This window comes from Rhinoderma darwinii, chromosome 7 (assembly GCF_050947455.1).
Source record: "Rhinoderma darwinii isolate aRhiDar2 chromosome 7, aRhiDar2.hap1, whole genome shotgun sequence".
Lineage (NCBI taxonomy): Eukaryota > Metazoa > Chordata > Amphibia > Anura > Rhinodermatidae > Rhinoderma > Rhinoderma darwinii.
The window spans coordinates 40,152,639-40,172,306 of NC_134693.1; the positions used below are offsets into that span (position 1 = coordinate 40,152,639).

A 19,668-nucleotide genomic window follows, 5' to 3' on the forward strand; every position below is an offset into this window, starting at 1 on the left:
CCCTGTAGATAGTGCCCCACATATAGCCTTCCTGTAGATAGTGAACCACATAGAGCCCCCCTGTAGATAGTGCCCCCACATATAGCCCCCCTGTAGATAGTGCTCCACATATAGCCCCTCACTTTTTGACACCGTCCTCTTCCAATGAAGGCCTGCTCTTCTGAGCAGGTCTGCTGGGGCTGAACCACGCAAGCTTCGAGAAGATTTCATCGTGCCGCTTGCGTTATTGAAAGGCGCTGAATGGCAGGGTGCCTGGCCCTGTCATTCAACAACGCAAGCGGCGCAATATATATAAAACAAATATATATATATCGGAGACAACATATATATAAGACCACAACCCCTATAGCTATGCTACTGGATAGGATTAGCGACACAACTCAGCAAACAATATCACAGTTGCTAAGATTAGATTCAGCGGTTCAGTAGAAAGTGTTACACGATAGGTTTAGATATAGTGGCTCAGCAGACAGTATCACACATGATAGGCTTAGATACATCGGCTCACACATGAGAGGCTTAGATACATGGCTCCAGCAGACAGTATCACACATGATAGGCTTAAATACAGGGCCCCAGCAGTCAGTATCAAAAATGATAGGCTTAGATACTGGGCCCCAGTAGACAGTATCACACATGAAAGGCTTAGATACAGGGCCCCATCAATCAGTATCCTTCCTTGCTCCTGTCGGGTCCTCTTCGGGATTTAGTGCTGCACCCGAAAATCGGCCATATGGACACAGTGACGTCAGGCACTTCTGAAGCGGAATCCCCGACCCTGTGGCCGGTGTTTCCACTCCAGGAGAAGTCCCTGACTTCACTGCGTCCATATATGGAAACAGTGACATCAGGCACTTCTGAAGCAGAATCCCCAAACTCCGGCCACAGCGCTGCCGAAGCTGTGGCCGGGGATTGGGGATTCAGCTCCTACAGAAAATATACCCTCCTCCTCACATTCACTTCGCACTGTGAGAAGGAGAACGAGAGAGAGAGAGAGCGATGGAAGACACGGCCATCACTTGGGACACATTCCAGTGATGGCCGTGTATTACCCGGCCCCATAGACCTCTATGGGAGCCGGGCGGCCAGGAGAACGGCCGAAAATAGGGCATGTCACATTTTTTGACGGCTGGCTTTCCCGGGCCGTCAAAAAATCGGTCGTGTGAATAGCCCCATTAGGGGGTCTATTGTTCCTACTGCAGCCGTGTGACGGCCGTTTTATGAACGGCCGTCACAAGGCCAGGAAACCCTGTCGTGTGAATAAGGTCTAACTAAACTTAGTTCAAAGTAAGGCCTAGTTCACAGAGGAATTTGGAGGCAGAAAAAAATCTGACCTGCCTGCACTTTCTTGCCACGGTTTTTGCAGCGTTTTTTAGCCACGAAAAAAGCAGCGAAGAACGCTTTCTCTGCCTCCCTTTGATTTCAATGGGAGGTCAGAGGCGGAACCGTGGCAGAAAAAAACATGCCGCTTTTTTGTCCCATCCCTTCAGTCCTGTCCAGTATACAGTCCCATGTGGAAAGCATCACTCCCCTCCCTTCAGCTCCCTTCAACATACAGTCCCATGTAAAAAACATAATTCCTTTCTTGTAGCCAGTCCCTCACTCCTCTCTCTTCAGAAACATTTTGAATAAGCAAATAACGTAGAACAAATTGGAAATAATAAAAGACCAATTTTAAAAAAATACAAAAAGACAAAGAAAAGACAAATACATAAACACTCAATAGAGACCAGACTGTGACCCCCACATAAACAAGAGTCCTACTCCAACCATGAAAATATTACATTCATATACATGCTATCAAATTTCTATTATAGATGTTGTTATAGATGGTGTTATAGATTATGTTATTGTAGATGTAAAGGTTATGTTATTATAGATGGTATTAATGTTGTTAATCCTGATGTTATTATAGATGTTCTAGATGTTGCCATTATTGTTCTTGTGGAGAGTGCCCCTAAGTAAAAAATAAAATAAAGTTTAGTGTGCAGATAATTCTAGAACAGTTCTGTAGTGAAAATAGAATTACTGCAAAACACTTATCTCTATCAATGGTAACGGGCCCCGGCAGCAGATGTTATCAATGATCTAGGAATAGAAAACAATTGTACAGTGAAGAGATTTTTCACAATTAAAGTGTTACGGTACTCTAGCATCTTGATGTCAACTTTGTACTGCTTTCCAACCACCTCCTCCATCAGCAAGTCCTCCTTGAATTATTTTCCTCCATCTCTTCATCTTCCAACATAGGACTGACACGTTTATCTAGGTGTGGGACATACTTATAGGCCTGATGATGTCATAATATGTTAGAACTATATCATGATATCACAGGAAGCATGTGTAAATAGACCACACCCACAATCAGGAAGTGTGTACAGATGCTCCATGCCTAGATTGTAGATCATGATATCACAAGTAGTATGTTCTGATTCCATTCCAGAGAGTGATAAAAGATGGATCCACCATATTCATAGCAGTTTTTGATACTTTCTTGTTTCTGTTCAGTTCTAACACTAACTATCTAACACTATAATATGATACACACATCCAGCATATGAAGTATAATGATATTAATTTCACTCAGCACTATTCTATTGCTGCAATATTTAATTTAATATAGTATTTATTTTTAATATTAATATTTTATTGTGATTCCTTAAAGAAGAGCAAAATTGTTTGCTTACCCCTTAGGAGGAGACATCAATATGTGATTGGCAGGGATCTGAATCAGGACCCACGCAAATAAGCAGAATGAAGGCGCCACGTACCGTTTATTGTGTACATAGGCACAGCGGCTCATCTGTATGGGTGTCTGTGCCTGGAACTGCAGCCCGGACACCGACCAATCAAATATTGATGGCCTATCATGAGAGTAAGAAATCAGATTTAACCCCTTGGAGACGCAGCCAGTTTTTGGGATTTTGATTTTCGTTTTTTCCTCCCCGCCTTCCAAAAGACATAACTTTTATATTTTTCAGTCGATTTAGCGGTGTGATGGTTTATCTTTTGCGGGGCGAGCTGTAGTTTTTATTGGTACCATTTTGGGGTACATACACATTTTTGATCACTTTTTATTCCATTTTTTGGGGTGCTAAGGTGACCAAAAAACACCAATTTGGGTTTTTGTTTTTTTTACGGCGTTTACAGAGCGGGTTAAATAACATTATATTGTAATAGTTTAGACTTTCATGGACGTGGCGATACCAGTTATGTAAACATTTTTTGAAAAAATTTTTTAGACAAAATATGCAAAAACTGTTTTTTTCTAAACTTTTAATATTTTTTTTGTACATTAAAAAAAACTTTATTTAACTGTATTTTACTTTTTTTATTAGTCTCCCTAGGGGACTTGAACCAGCGATCCTTGGATCGCTTGCATGGTATACACTGCAATACTACAAAGCCCTCCCCCCCGATCGTGTTGCGGTGGGTCCGATGGCACATCAGAGGGGGCTGCCCCCCTTATTAGGCCTATAAGTATGTCCCACACCTAGATAAACGTGTCAGTCTTATTCTGGCTCCCATTATGTCGTGCAAGAATGAGAGTGTTGGACGATGAAGAGATGGGAGAATATGTCACATTTTCGGAGTGGAAAACGTGTCAACAATTGACATGATGCTTTTTATTTACTGCAATGTATAATTTAATTACGTCTGCTTACAAAAACACTAATGCTTGATAAGCCTTTCATAGTGCATCCATGAGTGTGCAATTCTGTAAGGAATAATGTTATACCTACAAATATATTTTTCGTTTGGGTTAAGCCTAAAATGTAAAATCTTAATACCAAATACATCATTCATTCTTAATTGAATCAATGTCTTTGTTCTGCCCTCCACACCCTGACCTCAAGTATTAATCTTGTTCTTAAGGAAATCGCCCAACTGGGAATACAAAAGTGCAACATACGATTAGGTTCATTTTGCGGAATAAGTGAGAGATCAGCCTTCTGGTGACATCAGCGAGGGCTTTGTCTCTTCGGCACATCAGGGTTTTATTATGTTTTTAAAACTTCACTTAAATACTATAAATTATTATCAGCTGTAGGCAAAATATATGTTACCCTGCACATTAAAATTATTGGATGAATGTTATTTTTTTTGTGCCTTTTACATACTTTTTCTTGTGAATTGCCATAAATCTAAAGGTAGGCAGGTCCTCAGTGTGATTTATTTAGTTTTGCCACTGTTGCATTAATCATTGTGATTTACAATATATTTTAAATATGGTAAAAACTTCAACAAGCAGAAGCAACACCCTGTATCATTGTTGACATAGCCTGGGGTAATACAAAGTAATTGACAGTAATGTTAACTGTGAATTATCTGTGGAGTAGGTGTTACAATTACAATTAATGAATCAAAGTATCATAAAGCTGCGGACTACTACTGGACTTCTTGTCTCTTACGGGGATATACTTCATTTAGCTTCATATTGTGGGAATAAGTAGTACCTTTAAAAAAAAACAGATTGAAACATAAAGCGGTAGACAAGCGAAGAGCCTGTGTAGTCCTTAGTGACCCAGTATGTGCAGAGTCCCTGACGACACACTAGTACAAGCTACACTATATGGACAAAAGTATTGGGACACCCCTCTTAATCATTGAATTCAGGTGTTTCATTCAGTCTCATTGCCACAGGTGTATAAAATCCAGCACCTCGCTATGCAATCTGCCTTTACAAACATTTGTGAACGGATGGGTAATTTAAAAGAGGATGCCACCGCTGCTACAAGTGAAGAAGTAACTTAATATAAAGTGCAGCCTCTCTACTGAATTTAATGTTAAGGGGTAAGTAAACTTACAAAAAACTTCTGACACGTCATAGTGACATGATTTTTCAACCGCACCACGGATTCCCAGACAGTCTCCCACACTGGTACTAGCGAGGCCTTAAGCTGTGTAACTTCTGCGATCTGACGAGAGCAGGGACATTCAGCTTAGAATGGCCATTGTCAATGGCCATTCTAAGCTGAATGTCCCTGCTCTCGTCAGATCGCAGAAGTTACACAGCTTAAGGCCTCGCTAGTACCAGTGTGGGAGACTGTCTGGGAATCCGTGGTGCGGTTGAAAAGTCAATGGCCATTCTAAGCTGAATGTCCCTGCTCTCGTCAGATCGCAGAAGTTACACAGCTTAAGGCCTCGCTAGTACCAGTGTGGGAGACTGTCTGGGAATCCGTGGTGCGGTTGAAAACGTCATAGTGACATGTCAGAAGTTTTGATCTTTGGGGGTCTAAACACTGAGACCCCCACCGATCGCTAAAAGGAAGTGGCAGAAGCTCTCGGGTGAGCGCTGAGCCCCTTTGTTTCTGATCAGCTTTTCTTGGAAAGCCAAGCAATTGGTGTACAAGCTCAATAGAAAGTCCCACCCGAACGCTTCTGCTGCTCCGTTTTAGCGCTCAGTGCTCAGAACCCCTCCGTTAAAAACTTCTGACATGTCGCTATGACATGTCAGAAGTTTTTTTAAAGTTTAGTTACCCTTTGAACAGGTTTGTATTTTAAAATTACATTGAAATTACAGAAGATTTTGATTGCTCTCGCAAATAATAGAATATAGGAGAAAAAAGACAAAGAGGCGGCACTTCTCTAAGGTAATTTAGTCTAGAATATGCAGGTGTATTTGGCTGGTGATGTATAGGTAAAAGAGATCCATCACCTATTCAGGTTGCGCTGGCATAGGCACAATGCTACTTGGTAGCACATAGAAGGTATATTCCACCGGCTGCCTCCCTGATGTAGGAAACTCCACTCAGGGGAAGAAGAATGCATAAAAATATAAAAACTGCAGTACAGGAACCAGGTAGCATGGACATAAATCCAGATTGCTGGATTGATATGCCTTGCGCCCGGTCCTTGTACTGCAGTTTTTATCCTTTAATGCATATTTGTAATAAAAATCTCTATCCAGGGACGCGGGTGTGTGGGGTGGTGTGCGGTGAGTTTGTGCTTGATTGTTCCTTGACTGCATGTAATAGAGACCATGGGGGTCTCCATTACAAATATGACCCAATCAAAAATACAGAGAAGTCAACATTTTCCTGGAGGGAAATTAAAATTCCACACGGCATCATATTTCTCTTTTACCACACAGCAAGTGGGCCTGTGTGCTTTCAAATGCCAGGGTTGAATTTCAGTCCCAGTCCGTCCCTGACCAGAGACCATTCTGAGTAGGAATCATTGACCACAACTCTCTGGATATTTCTCGATTCAATTACAAGCTTTACTTTATAAACCTATAGATCTTAATTAACCCATTAGGCGCCTATGAGATACAGTCTCTATAAGGGCTGTTACCCAGCTTCCAATTTTGCTCTAATATAAGAGCAGGGTCTGGATAACTGCATAATTAGGCAAACTTGTCATTCAGGAAACTGGGAAAGTTGGGGGCAACCAGTACAGCTGCCAGTACAGCTCACAGAGGGCTTATCACCCAGATATATAACGTTCCTGAATGGTAAATCTGGCTGACTAGCAGCACTATTGTTTTTGAAAAAATTGATGGGGCTTCAGAGCAAAAATAAAATTGGAGCTCTCTTCTGATGCTGGTTAAGACCACTACATCCCTAGTCACTTGAGACAGAAGGTCTTTGTGCTTATTTGTCCTCATCCGACTTCCATTATTAATTACAATAAAGTTATAGAAATAAACCAATCACTGAAATGATAAAGAGATGTAAACCTTGGACCTGATGACCGAGACACCCAAAAAAAACCTGGTCAGGAAGGGGTTAAATTTAACCGTTTATTTAAAAAACTGTGATTTTAGATATCAGATCTTTCATAGCACACTGATACTTTAATAATATGTAAAATTATAAAACAAATGTTCTGATACAGTATAAAAATTATATAACCTATAAACCCAATCCCACAGTCTGAGGTGTAATATAAAACCTGACTTCAGATTATCTCCACAGATTCATGTTATAAGCAACTTTCTAGCAACCATACTATCTATCTATCTATTCTATCTATCTATCTATCTATCTATCTATCTATCTATCTATCTATCTATCTATCTATCTATCTATCTATCTATCTATCATCATCTATCTATCTATCTATCTATCTATCTATCTCTCTCTCTCTCTCTCTCTCTCTCTCTCTATCTATCTATCTATCTATCTAATCTATCTATGCTTTACTCTAGTAAAATAAGAGCGTCATGGCTTTAAATTTACTGTTACAAATATCACTGATCATCAGTCAATAGGATTGCTGGATTTGAATTTGAAGGGAAAAAAAAGCACTCAGTGGTCCTCAGTTCGTTACAGGACAACGACAAGTGAAGTTGAACGTCGGTGAGTTCTTATATCCCATATTGTAATATAACTAACCCTAATTGATCTAATTTCCCACGATGCTTCAATCATCTTATTAAGAATCTATAATCTACCCTAAATCCCAGAGTGCGAGTTTCCAGAAACGGGGGAGAGACTATTGGTAACTGCCAGCAGGGGGAGCTTGCCACATTTGTATTGATATTACCCTCATCAACTTAATTATAACTGTAGAAATATATACAGTATATATATATATATATATATATATATATATATATATATATATATATATGTATTGGCAGGCAGAATGACTTTCCCTGTCAATCAGCGGGATATATCCCCGGCCGCCCGGGACAGCGGGTCTCCGGCCGGAATCTGGGACTGTCCGGCTGAATCCGGGATAGTTATTTTGGGTGACCTTGGTCGTGTCCCTGGCGGGCTTGCACCCTCAACTTTATGAACTGACTGTGCGGTTAACATTTTCTTGTTTCGATAGATAGATAGATAGATAGATAGATAGATAGATAGATAGATAGATAGATAGATAGATAGATATGTTTAATAGAGAATTTTTTTTTAATTACATATATTACATAAATTACTATTAATATTCTCTCTCTCCTGCCAGGGGAGGGAGAAGTTACAGCAGTTCCGTGAGGGGGGGCGAGGGAGGCGCGGGGGGGGGGGGGGCGAGAGTGGGATGGGAGCCGCAAAAAGAATGTGCCTGGAGACACAAGAGTTTCTAAAATCATAAAATAATGTCATTTATTTTATGATTTTAGAAGCGCTAGTTTTCCCAGGCACTAAATTGTCCACTCCGGTGTGTCTGCTCCCTCTCTCCAGGCAGACTGCTGCGTCATGGACGGTGCGGTCCTGGCACCCCCCTCTAAGTTGCGCCCGGGGCACATGTCCCACCTGCCCCCCCCCCCCTAGCTACGCCCCTGAATCATGGCAAGCCAGCTGTGTGAAGAGCTGAAGGAAGAGGTCAAGAAGGAGCAAGACGAGGCAGATTGAATGTGGGCTGCTGGCGTTTGTGTGCCAGGGCTGCTTTTTAGGCCCAGTCCGGCCCTGCCCAATTGTATATTTTGTGATCAGAGAAATAATGATTATTTCCCAAGTGACATAGCAGTGCAGCATCCCACAATTTTCATTTTATATTGCTAGGTCATGCTAGTAATAGTGACCTATAGAGCTCTGTGTGTCATGCTCATGACACTTTTATTCCCACAGCTCTTCTTCTGGTATACTTTGTCATGCTCCACCACATTGTGCTCCAAGCACTGTACATAATATTCTTTACTTCAATCACTCCCTGCAAATCCTCCTCCCTGCTCCCTTGTTATTCATGTTGTATTAGCCAAACTTAAGGCAGGGGTGTAGTGGAGCATGGGTGCTGCCCTGGTACTTTTTTGGCTACCAAGGTTTTGCAGGGCGCTTTAAATAGACTTGAGCCCCCTCCCCCAGACCCCAATGTCCCAATTAAAAAATGTTTGCTAAATTTTTTTTAAATGTTTTGATCTGTGCTGTGCAGGGATCAAGGGCCACAGCTACCCTACGCTTCCCCAGCCGGCTCAAAAATATGACTCTGACTCCTCTCCCGTCTTTTCCTCGTTTGGCGCGGTGGCACAGTGGGGGCACTGCATTACCTGGCACTGTGATGTGAAATAGCTACAATTAAAATGTCTCACTGCATTTAGCACTGGAGTCTTTCTAGCATTTCCAACTCCCAGTAACCAGTGGGAACTTAAAGTGGCCCAGGAAAAAAATCAAAAAGTGGCATCATGTTGCAGGTATGTCCGAAATTGGCAGCAGGCAGGGCCAACAAAAGAACGGGGGATAGGAAATCATTAGCCATAGCAAACCGTGAGTCTTCGGTAGGGAAAAATTAAAAGTGGGACATCAAATGCTGAAATTTTGTACCAACATTAAGTCAAATCAGAATGGGGTGAGCAGAGAGCTGCGGTGCTGATTTCTAGAGCTTCCAGGGGCGTTGATAATGTCTTAACAGATCAAAGCATATGTTCCCCCACACACAACAAATATTTATACCCATGAATAGTTATAACCTAATTCTACTATACCAGTATCAAATGTTACCAGCATACAGTGATTAAATATTACCTCCACACTGTTACTGAACAAAACACGTTATACAAAGACCAATATTACCAATAATACCACTATTTAAAGAGGCTCTGTCACCAGATTTTGCAACCCCTATCTGCTATTGCAGCAGATAGGCGCTGCAATGTAGATTACAGTAACGTTTTTATTTTAAAAAAACGAGCATTTTTGGCCAAGTTATGACCATTTTTGTATTTATGCAAATGAGGCTTGCAAAAATCCAAGTGGGTGTGTTTAAAAGTAAAAGTCCAAGTGGGCGTGTATTATGTGCGTACATCGGGGCGTTTTTAATACTTTTACTAGCTGGGCGCTCTGAAGAGAAGTAACATCCTCTTCTCTTCAGAACGCCCAGCTTCTGACAGTGCAGATCTGTGACGTCACTCACAGGTCCTGCATCGTGACGGCCACATCGGCACCAGAGGCTACAGTTGATTCTGCAGCAGCATCAGCGTTTGCAGGTAAGATCGACTTACCTGCAAACGCTGATGCTGCTGCAGAATCAACTGTAGCCTCTGGTGCCGATGTGGCCGTCACGATGCAGGACCTGTGAGTGACGTCACAGATCTGCACTGTCAGAAGCTGGGCGTTCTGAAGAGAAGAGGATGTTACTTCTCTTCAGAGCGCCCAGCTAGTGAAAGTATTAAAAACGCCCCGATGTACGCACATAATACACGCCCACTTGGACTTTTACTTTTAAACACACCCACTTGGACTTTTGCAAGCCTCATTTGCATAATTACAAAAATGGTGATAACTTGGCCAAAAATGCTCGTTTTTTAAAAATAAAAACGTTACTGTAATCTACATTGCAGCGCCTATCTGCTGCAATAGCAGATAGGGGTTGCAAAATCTGGTGACAGAGCCCCTTTAAGTCCTAAATAATACCGCCACATCATGACTACATATTATCATTACCCCTACATACTACATACTGAATAATATTATTATACTGTTACTTAATAAAAAAAAGCACTATACAAAGACAATATTATAAATAACACCACTATACAAGGTCTAAATAATACTGCCACATCATGACCACATATTACCACTACATAGTGACTGAATAATATTACTATACTGTTACTGAATAGTGCTCCTCTTTGTGCCTCACAGTAAATGCCCACCTTTGTGCCCCCTACAGAGTAATAATGCCCCCACATAGTAAGAATGTCCACCGTTATGCCTCCTACAAAGTCTTAATGCCCCTTTGTGCCCTGTGGGTAGTAATATTGCATACTTGACAGTAATAATGCCCCCGTTCTGCACCAACACATAGTAAAATGCCCAGCTGTGTGCCCTCTACAAAGTAATAATTCTCCCTTTGTGCCCCCTTAATAATAACAAAGATAAGCATTTTTATTGTGTGGGAGTACAAAGAGGTTTCTAATTACAGTTTTGGAGCAGAAAGGGGGGATTATTATTAATAATACCCCCTTTCTACCCCAAAATAGTAATATGAACCTGCTTTGTACCCCAAATAATAAAAATGCCCAGCGATGTTTCTCCTCTAATAGGTAATAGTGCCCCCCTAATAGATAGTAGTACCTGGTAATAGTGCCTCTCTAAAGGATAATAGGGCTCGGGAATATAGCCCTATATTTCCCCAGGAAGTAATAAAACTTATACTTACCTAACCCCGATTTCCCATTGAGTAGAGCTGGCTGAGACCTCTTCCGGCCTGCGAAGTGAGCGTTCCCGCGCAGGCAGCGCAATGCAGTGACATCATTGTGCCGCTTGCGTCAGGACACTGACGTTCTGTACCTGGTTTTAACTGTATTTGCGTCCTGAAGACATGGATACAGTTGAAAGTGGAATCGGGGCAACAGACAGCCGGCCTAATGACACGACCGGCCTTTTGGAATTTCTTTCAGGAGACCCCATGGCCAATCCGCCCCTGCAAATCAATTTCATAAAACTTAAACATACTTTCTACAGATTTTCTACAGACTTACCTACATACCACAAGATGTGCACTCTATAACTTACACAACATCTAATTAATACAATCTATGACTTGTTCCAATTATTTTTGTGCCATAAACAATTGTCTAAGGCAAAGTCTGCCTCATCCATGTTGAGGAGGTAATCATGTATTTTTCAGATTCCCCAAGGTACTTGCTGTTTTAGGTACCCATTTCCTAAGATGTATGAAAAAAACTTTCTATGCCATCTCCTAACTTAGACGTAAGTTTCACTCTGTGGGGCGTAGCAAGGAAGAGGCCCGTTCCAGTCTTGTACCTTCTCACCCCTGATAAGACTACCCCTTCTCCATCCTCATTAGACAGTAAAAAATAAAAAATAAAGTATTCTTACCTCAGCATGTAACGGATCATACAAGGTTGTGACATTGGATAGTGTCATGACGTTGTATGTGATGCAGCACTCAGGCCATTGAGTGCTCCTTGGCGTCAGGACCTTGTATGTGACACGACATGCTGAGGGAGCCTGAGGGGACCCAGAGGGGAGAATCTTAATAAACGTGTTGCATCTAACTCCAACAAATTGTTTATTAAAACTGGCATATGGAACAACAGTCTTAATAACTCTACCCCATAATCTTTTAAAACGTGTTTCAATAAACCACCAATTAAATCTTTTGAGCGAAGGATTCCTTTACTTTTATTTAAAGAGACTCTGTCACCACATTATAAGTGCCCTGTCTCCTACATAAGGAGATCGGAGCTGTAATGTAGGTGACGGTAATGCTTTTTATTTAAAAAAACGATATTTTTTCACAACGTTAGGAGCGATATTGGTTTATGCTAATGAGCTTTCTTAATTCCCAAGTGGGCGTACTTTTACTTTCGACCAAGTGGGCGTTGTACAGAGGAGTGTATGACGCTGACCAATCGGCATCATGCACTCCTCTCCATTCATTTACACTGCACTAGCAATATAGATATATCGCTATGTGCAGCCTCATACACAAACCCTAACATTACTACAGTGTCCTGATAATGAATACACATGAAATCCAGCCTGGACGTCATGTGTACTCAGAATCCTGACACTTCTGAATCTTTTTTTGTGAGATTCTGGCAAGTGAAACCAAATCTCGTTTAGTTCCGAGATCTCGCGAGATTTCGTATCCGTTGCTGGAATCTCACAAAAAAGAGTCAGAAGTGTCAGGATTCTGAGTACACATGACGTCCAGGCTGGATTTCATGTGTATTCATTATCAGGACACTGTAGGAATGTTAGGGCTTGTGTATGAAGCTGCACATAGTGATATAACTATATCGCTAGTGCAGTGTAAATGAATGGAGAGGAGTGCATGATGCCGATTGGTCAGCGTCATGCACTCCTCTGTACTACGCCCACTTGGTCGAAAGTAAAAGTACGCCCACTTGGGCATTAAGAAAGCTCATTAGCATAAACCAAAATCACTCCTAACGTTGTGAAAAAAGATATTTTTTTAAAATAAAAAGCATTACTGTCACCTACATTACAGCGCCGATCTCCTTATATAGGAGACAGGGCACTTATAATGTGGTGACAGAGCCTCTTTAAGTGAGCCAAAATAATTTAACTCCAGCCAATTATCATTACTATATTGGCTGTACACATAATTACTTATATATTTACAACTAAATGAATTTAAAGTATTTTTAGTATGAAAATCACTAATAAAATGTTAGGCAAAAAGGAACCAAAAAGAAATGCTGTTTTCATACTAACCGAAAAGGTCTTGTGTTCAGGAAATAAAATCTGCAATTCTGTTTGATTTAATTTCATGTATGTCTTACATTAAACATGAAAGTTAGGGGACATCAGGACCACATTTTCTAAATATGACAGTATAATCCTATGATGTGTGATGGAGTGCAGCATACCCAACAGGCCGCAATCCAGCAAATAACAGCTGTTTACGACATTGGATTTTTGGACATCTTCTAAGGCAGTGGTCTCCAACTTGTGGCTCTTCATTTGTAAAATTACAGTAGTAGAATAGTTGTAGTTTCACAACAGCTAGGGAGCAACGGGTTGCAGATCAATTCTTTAAATGGAACCGTCCAATCTGCAAGCATTATGTTGGAAGAACAGAGCAGATCATTATAGATTTTTGTGGGAAAAGATTGAGGATACCATGTAATCAATTTTTATTTTTTTTTAAATCCCTGCTCACTTTGGTCTAAAGGGTCCAATGGGCGGTCTTAACCACTGATTGACAGCCTTCCCTGCATTCGCTGCCAATCACTGAGGAAGACCACTCTTTAGCCCACAGTCAGCAGGAATTTAATTGAATAAATTACAAGTTATCCTGAACCGTTTCTAAGTAAACTGTATAACCATCTGTTCAGCTTCTCCTGCTCTATAACATGCTGCCCGCAGATGGGACAGCGTGTTTCATATGACAGCTTCCCTTTAAAGCAACCAGAACATTAAATGGATGAGTGTTCAACATCTGGATCTCTGGACTCACTTGGCAACTCATTAATACTGTTTCTCAGAAGTTGTAGTGTCATTGGCAGCATCTGACAGTATTAATACTACACAGATTTATAACTCTAATTTACCTGTCTTATACTTATCCTATCAGTGGAGAAGGTAATAACACAAAATTGGAGAATAATTATCAGCTAGGCTCTACAAATATCAAATAAGGGAAAACTATGAACATATCTTGTCTAGTGAGTCATTACAGAATAATATCACAAGAGGCCATTATCATTCAAATACCAGGAATTAGTCTTGCCTTGGACTTTGATCTCAAGTATTATGAAACAATAACAATAAAACTTAGTTGCTATATCTATGTCTATTCATTATTTGCTTATGGTCTGTGTCCTCTTACGAACTCTTTATTGTTAACTTTTTGTTTCTGGCATCAAAATAAGGAAACATATACTTTATTGAAGATTTATAGTGTGCTTTGAAAGGTTATTTGTCTTTCCATATATTATTTGCTGCTTATAGAATGGTAGTTTCTCCTGACTCAAATACCCACAATATATCTCTCAGACCGGAGCAGGTAAAATTAAATTGGGTATGATCCAACAAATACCCTAAATGACAGATATAAAGTACAGTTAGGTTTAGCTCTCAGACGGCACTGGTAACAGTCCAATATCATTCAGTACGGACACTCTCTCCCAGAAAAATGCAGTGGACAATCCGCAATCCAATGAGGGTATGGATGGTAATTCTTATCCCTGTAGTCCCACAGAGCTCCGTATCGTCTCCCAACGTTCAAAGAACTCCTGGTAGGAAAAGGATCTTATGTCTCTAATAGATGGAAAAAGGAAGACACATAGTGCAACACCCTCTGAAAAAAGATTGCTCCACGCCAAGTTTAATCCATACTCACAGAAGTAACAAGAAATAAAAGCATCAAGGTAAGTAAAAATCGAAAAACATGCCAAACACTCTCGCCCGACCCTGGGTTTCGCCCTTCCCGCTTCCTCTGGGGCATGACAGGTTGATGCATTGTTTAACTATAGATAACAGCATGTGGGCAGAAGTATAGCTTGAAGCTCCTAGTCCCTCACTATTTACATATCTCTAAGGCTTCATTCACATCTGCGTCAGGGTTCCGTTCTGAAGTTCCGTCTGAGCTTCCCGTCAGAACGGAACCCTGACTGAAACAAGTAGACTACGGTATTGATTCCTTCAAAACGACGGAACCCTTGCACAACTGAGATAAACGGAATCCATTTGCACCGGATCCGTCACCATTGAAATTAATGGTGATGCAACCGGAAACCTATGGTTTCTGTTTGTTTCAGTCAGGGTTCAGTTCTGACGGCAAACTCAGACGGAAAGCCTGAACGGGAACCCTGACGCAGATGTGAACGAAGCCTAAGCCATATATATGACTATATCGTTTAGAAATATTTTTCAGATCTCACTTAAACTTCTGTCCCTTTTCAGTTTAATTTACAATCAGTTTATCCCGCAGTTGGAAATCAATGATAAAGATTGTTTGGCTCGATCTAGAAGTCTGTCAAATCTGTTTTCGTTCAACATTAATGTGAATGATGTTACAACAACTTGCAGTGACTTAAGAGATAAATGGAAAATCACTGCAGAAAGACAACTGGAGAATATTTACATCCTGGGACACAGTAAATTTCCACTGGAAAATGATGAAAAAAATTATAATTTTTTAGTGTCTGCTTCAAATAAAAAAATAAAAACCAATGCAGTCAATGTTTACTGCTAAACCATAAAACACAACAATAGTAATAAAAATGATCATCTTTATTTATATCAGTGACATATTTTAGGGGCCTCCTAGGCAGCCCTTGACTCCATCCCATCTAGCCTGAGTTAAGGGGCATGCACACACACGGTTTTTTACACACCACTTGTATTTATGGCTTTTGTTTTCGCCATTCATTTCAGCTCAAAACAGGATTGGCCTCGGCAGAAGAAATAAAAATAACAAAAAATCTTACAAAAGATTCATATGGAGGGAACACAGACCACTGGCATCTAAAAAGCCCATACAGATATATATAAATTATAAACACACACATGCACAACACATTTGGAGATGGGAAAGTTACCGCAGTGCCCCATAATAGAGGAGAACATAGAGCACTTAGGGTATGTTCACATGGTCAAATCACTGTTTAGTGCCACAAGTAGTGTGACGTTCTGCTACAATTTTGCAGAAATGGCGGCAATAAACCACGATTTGACTGCACCATGTGAAAATACCTTGTTCATGCCTGATCATTGTCCTTGGGAAAGCAGCTGTGCTATATGAATTTTCCTCTTTCTGGGGCCACATATCAGGCACATTAGGACCGCCAGTTGGGCATCTGTGATTTATATAGTGCCTATATATTGTGCAGCGCTTTACAATTAGCAGAAGCGGTATCAGAAGCGGTAAACATACAAAATGATTCGTATTGAAAACAACCAACTACCAAAAATAAAACCAAAGGAGAGAGGACAATGCTTGAAACAGGTTAAAATCTTAGGGTATGTTCACACGGCCAAATTTCAGACGTATACGAGGCATATTTTGCCTCGTTTTACGTCTGGAAATACGTCTCAAATACGTCGTCAAACATCTGCCCATTACTTTCTATGGGTAGAACGCTGTATTGTCCACACGAAGCGTAATTTTACGCGTCGTACGGCAATTACGACGCGTAAAATTACGCCTCGTAAAAAGAAGTGCAGGACACTTCTTTGGACGTTTTTGGAGCTGTTTTCTCATAGACTCCAATGAAAACAGCTCCAAAAACGGACGTAAAAAACGCCGCGAAAACGGCGTGAAAACGCCGCGAAAAATGCGAGTTGGTAAAAAAACGTCTGAAAAGCAGGGTCTGTTTTCCCTTGAAAACAGCTCTGGATTTTCAGACGTTTTTGTTGACTACGTGTGAACATACCCTTAGGGTCAATTCACACTGAGTTTTTTTGCACTGATTTTTACGAGGGAACCGCATCGGAATCAGCACTAATGAAAACAGCTGAAATCGCCTACCATTAATTTCAATGGGAGGCGGAGGTGTTCTATTCCCGAGCGTCTTTTAGCTGTTCGCGGGAAAAAAATGTCATGTGCTTTCTTGGCATGGTTCCGCCTCTGACCTCTGATTGAAATCAATGGAAGGCAGGAAAAGCGTTTTTCGCTGCATTTATTGCCCACGGTTCTCAATGGTCACAGGCAAAAAACGCTCTGAGAGCAAAAATGCGCAGGCAGGTCAAAATCTGAGATTTTTTCTGCCTGCAAAATACTCTGTGTGACCTAGGCCTGAAGGAGATGAGGGGAGTTATTGTCAGTATAACTGGTAAATCAACCAGTAACACAGACAGTATTTGTGACAACAGAGAAATAAAGTTCATCTGGAATGAGAAAAGTGTAGCAAAGGTAAAAGGATAGCAGGGTTCAGTGGGGGAGGTGTTTAGGGGTAAATTCACCAGATTTGCCTCTGACCAATGCACTGTGGTGGTAGAAGCAATAAAATGATGTGAAATTATAGCATTTTAGTTTATAGGTGCAGCACAAGAGAAAGTTTGGACACAGGAATGAGAGGTTATGATAAGGTAAAGAAGGGTCATATAAAAAGGATAAAACAGGGCTAGTGCTACACAGGCGTGGCCACGCAGTAGAATACAATGTCGTTACATAGTGATATAGCATCATATAGCTGCCCCTCTGTCAATGGGTCAAATACAATGCGACATGACATAATGGTGCAATGGTAAGCTGATCCTCTGCACTGGCCTTTAGCACTGGTGGAATCACATCTTGAACCATATGGAGGGTAGTTCTTAGGGTATGTGCACACGTAGTGACCAAAAACGTCTGAAAATACGGAGCTGTTTTCAAGGGAAAACAGCCCCTGATTTTCAGACGTTTTTTGACCAACTCGCATTTTTCGTGGCGTTTTCGCGGCGTTTTTTATGTCCGTTTTTGGAGCTGTTTTCATTGGAGTCTATGAGAAAACGGCTCCAAAAACGTCCAAAGAAGTGTCCTGCACTTCTTTTGACGAGGCTGTATTTTTACGCGTCGTCGTTTGACAGCTGTCAAACGACGACGCGTAAATGACAGGTCGTCTGCACAGTACGTCGGCAAACCCATTCAAATGAATGGGCAGATGTTTGCCGACGTATTGCAGCCGTATTTTCAGACGTAAAACAAGGCATAATACGCCTCGTTTACGTCTGAAAATAGGTCGTGTGAACCCAGCCTTAGTCTCGTTTACAGAAAAAAATCGACATTTGTAATGTCAGACATATGACACATCTCTCACTCGATTCAGATACATTGTCATGTCTGGAAAGCTAATGCCTGGAAAATAATAACATAACTCAACATAGCAGTGATAAAGCTCACCCCACAGATGCTTTGGGGTGGAGATAGCTGGCTCTGTCACGTACCTTCTTCAGCAAACGTTCTTGAAATGCTTTTTGATATAAACATTACTTTCCATTATTTTGTAAAATGTTTCGTTAATAATGATCAGTCTTTTTGATGTTGCTACGTCTAAGGCCCTATTCACAGTTTGCATTTTGATGAAGTTTTTATCTGCAGTTATTTCAAGCCAAAGCTGGCAATAAATCTAAAAAACGATGAGTCCTTATATGGACATAAGGGATCCGTGTGGGATGGATATGTAATAATTTTATGGACCCATACTGTACCACCTTGTGCCTCCATAGGCACATAAAGTTGTTTTTTTTATCTCATAGAAAAAATGAGGCGTGTTCCATTATGAGTGTATTCTCAGCGAAGGCCTCCGTATTCTCACAGAAATCTCTCACATGTGTCAGCGTTTTTGGTGCAAAGTATCTGTAACAGAGTATAGTACAATGCAAGTAAGGCTGGGTTCACACGTGGCGGAATTTCACTTGAATTCCGCTGCGGACACTCCGCAGCGTTAATCCGCAGCGGAGCCGTTTCTCCATTGACTTCCACTTTAATTTAGAAGTGTTCGTTTAGACGATGCGTAAAATTCCGCTGCGGAGCGGAATTTGGTGTCCGCAGCATGCTCTGTCTGTTGCGGAGCAGTGGCGGACTGGTTGCGGACTCATGGCGGAATTTCTCCATTGACTTCAATGGAGATTCTAAATTCCGCAATGAAGTCCGCAGATGTCATGCACATGTTATGTGTGCTGCGGATGCGTCTTGCTTTTTTGCCATGACATTTCTTCATTCTGGCTGGACCTATGTATTTCTAGGTCTACAGCCAGACTGAGGAAGTCAATGGGGCTCCCGGAATTACGGGAGCGTTGCTAGGAGACGTCAGTAAATAGTCACTGTCCAGGGTGCTGAAAGAGTTAAGCGATCGGCAGTAACTGTTTCTGCACCCTGGACAGTGACTACCGATCCCAATATACAGCAACCTGTCAAAAAAATAGAAGTTCATACTTACCGAGAACTCCCTGCTTCTGTCTCCAGTCCGGCTTCCCAGGATGACGTTTCAGTCTTAGAGACGGCTGCAGCCAATCACAGGCTGCAGCGGTCACATGGACTGCCGCGTCATCCAGGGAGGTCGGGCTGGATGCCGAAAGAGGGACGCGTCACCAAGACAACGGCCGGTAAGTATGAAATTTGTTTACCTTCACTAGGGAAAGTGCTGTCCCTTCTCTCTATCCTGCACTGATAATAGAGAGAAGGGAAGCACTTTTACCGCAGTCCGCAGCAGCTAGTCCGCATCAATTTACTGCACATTTTGGGCAGATCCGCAGCCGTAATCCGCAACCCGGATTAGGTGCGGCATTGATGCGGACAGTTGCGGAGGAATTCCGCCACGTGGGGGCATGCCCTAAGGCTGGGTTCACATGACCTATTTTCAGA

General features: G+C 41.4%; 3 pseudogenes; 2 read left to right on the plus strand and 1 right to left on the minus strand.

The window, feature by feature from the left end:
• Positions 1–4,841: 4,841 nt before the first annotated feature.
• On the minus strand, positions 4,842–4,960 carry LOC142658211 (5S ribosomal RNA; annotated as a pseudogene).
• Positions 4,958–5,076, plus strand: LOC142658206 (5S ribosomal RNA; annotated as a pseudogene).
• Position 5,077: 1 nt separating this feature from the next.
• LOC142658207 (5S ribosomal RNA) lies at positions 5,078–5,196 on the plus strand (annotated as a pseudogene).
• Positions 5,197–19,668: the final 14,472 nt, after the last annotated feature.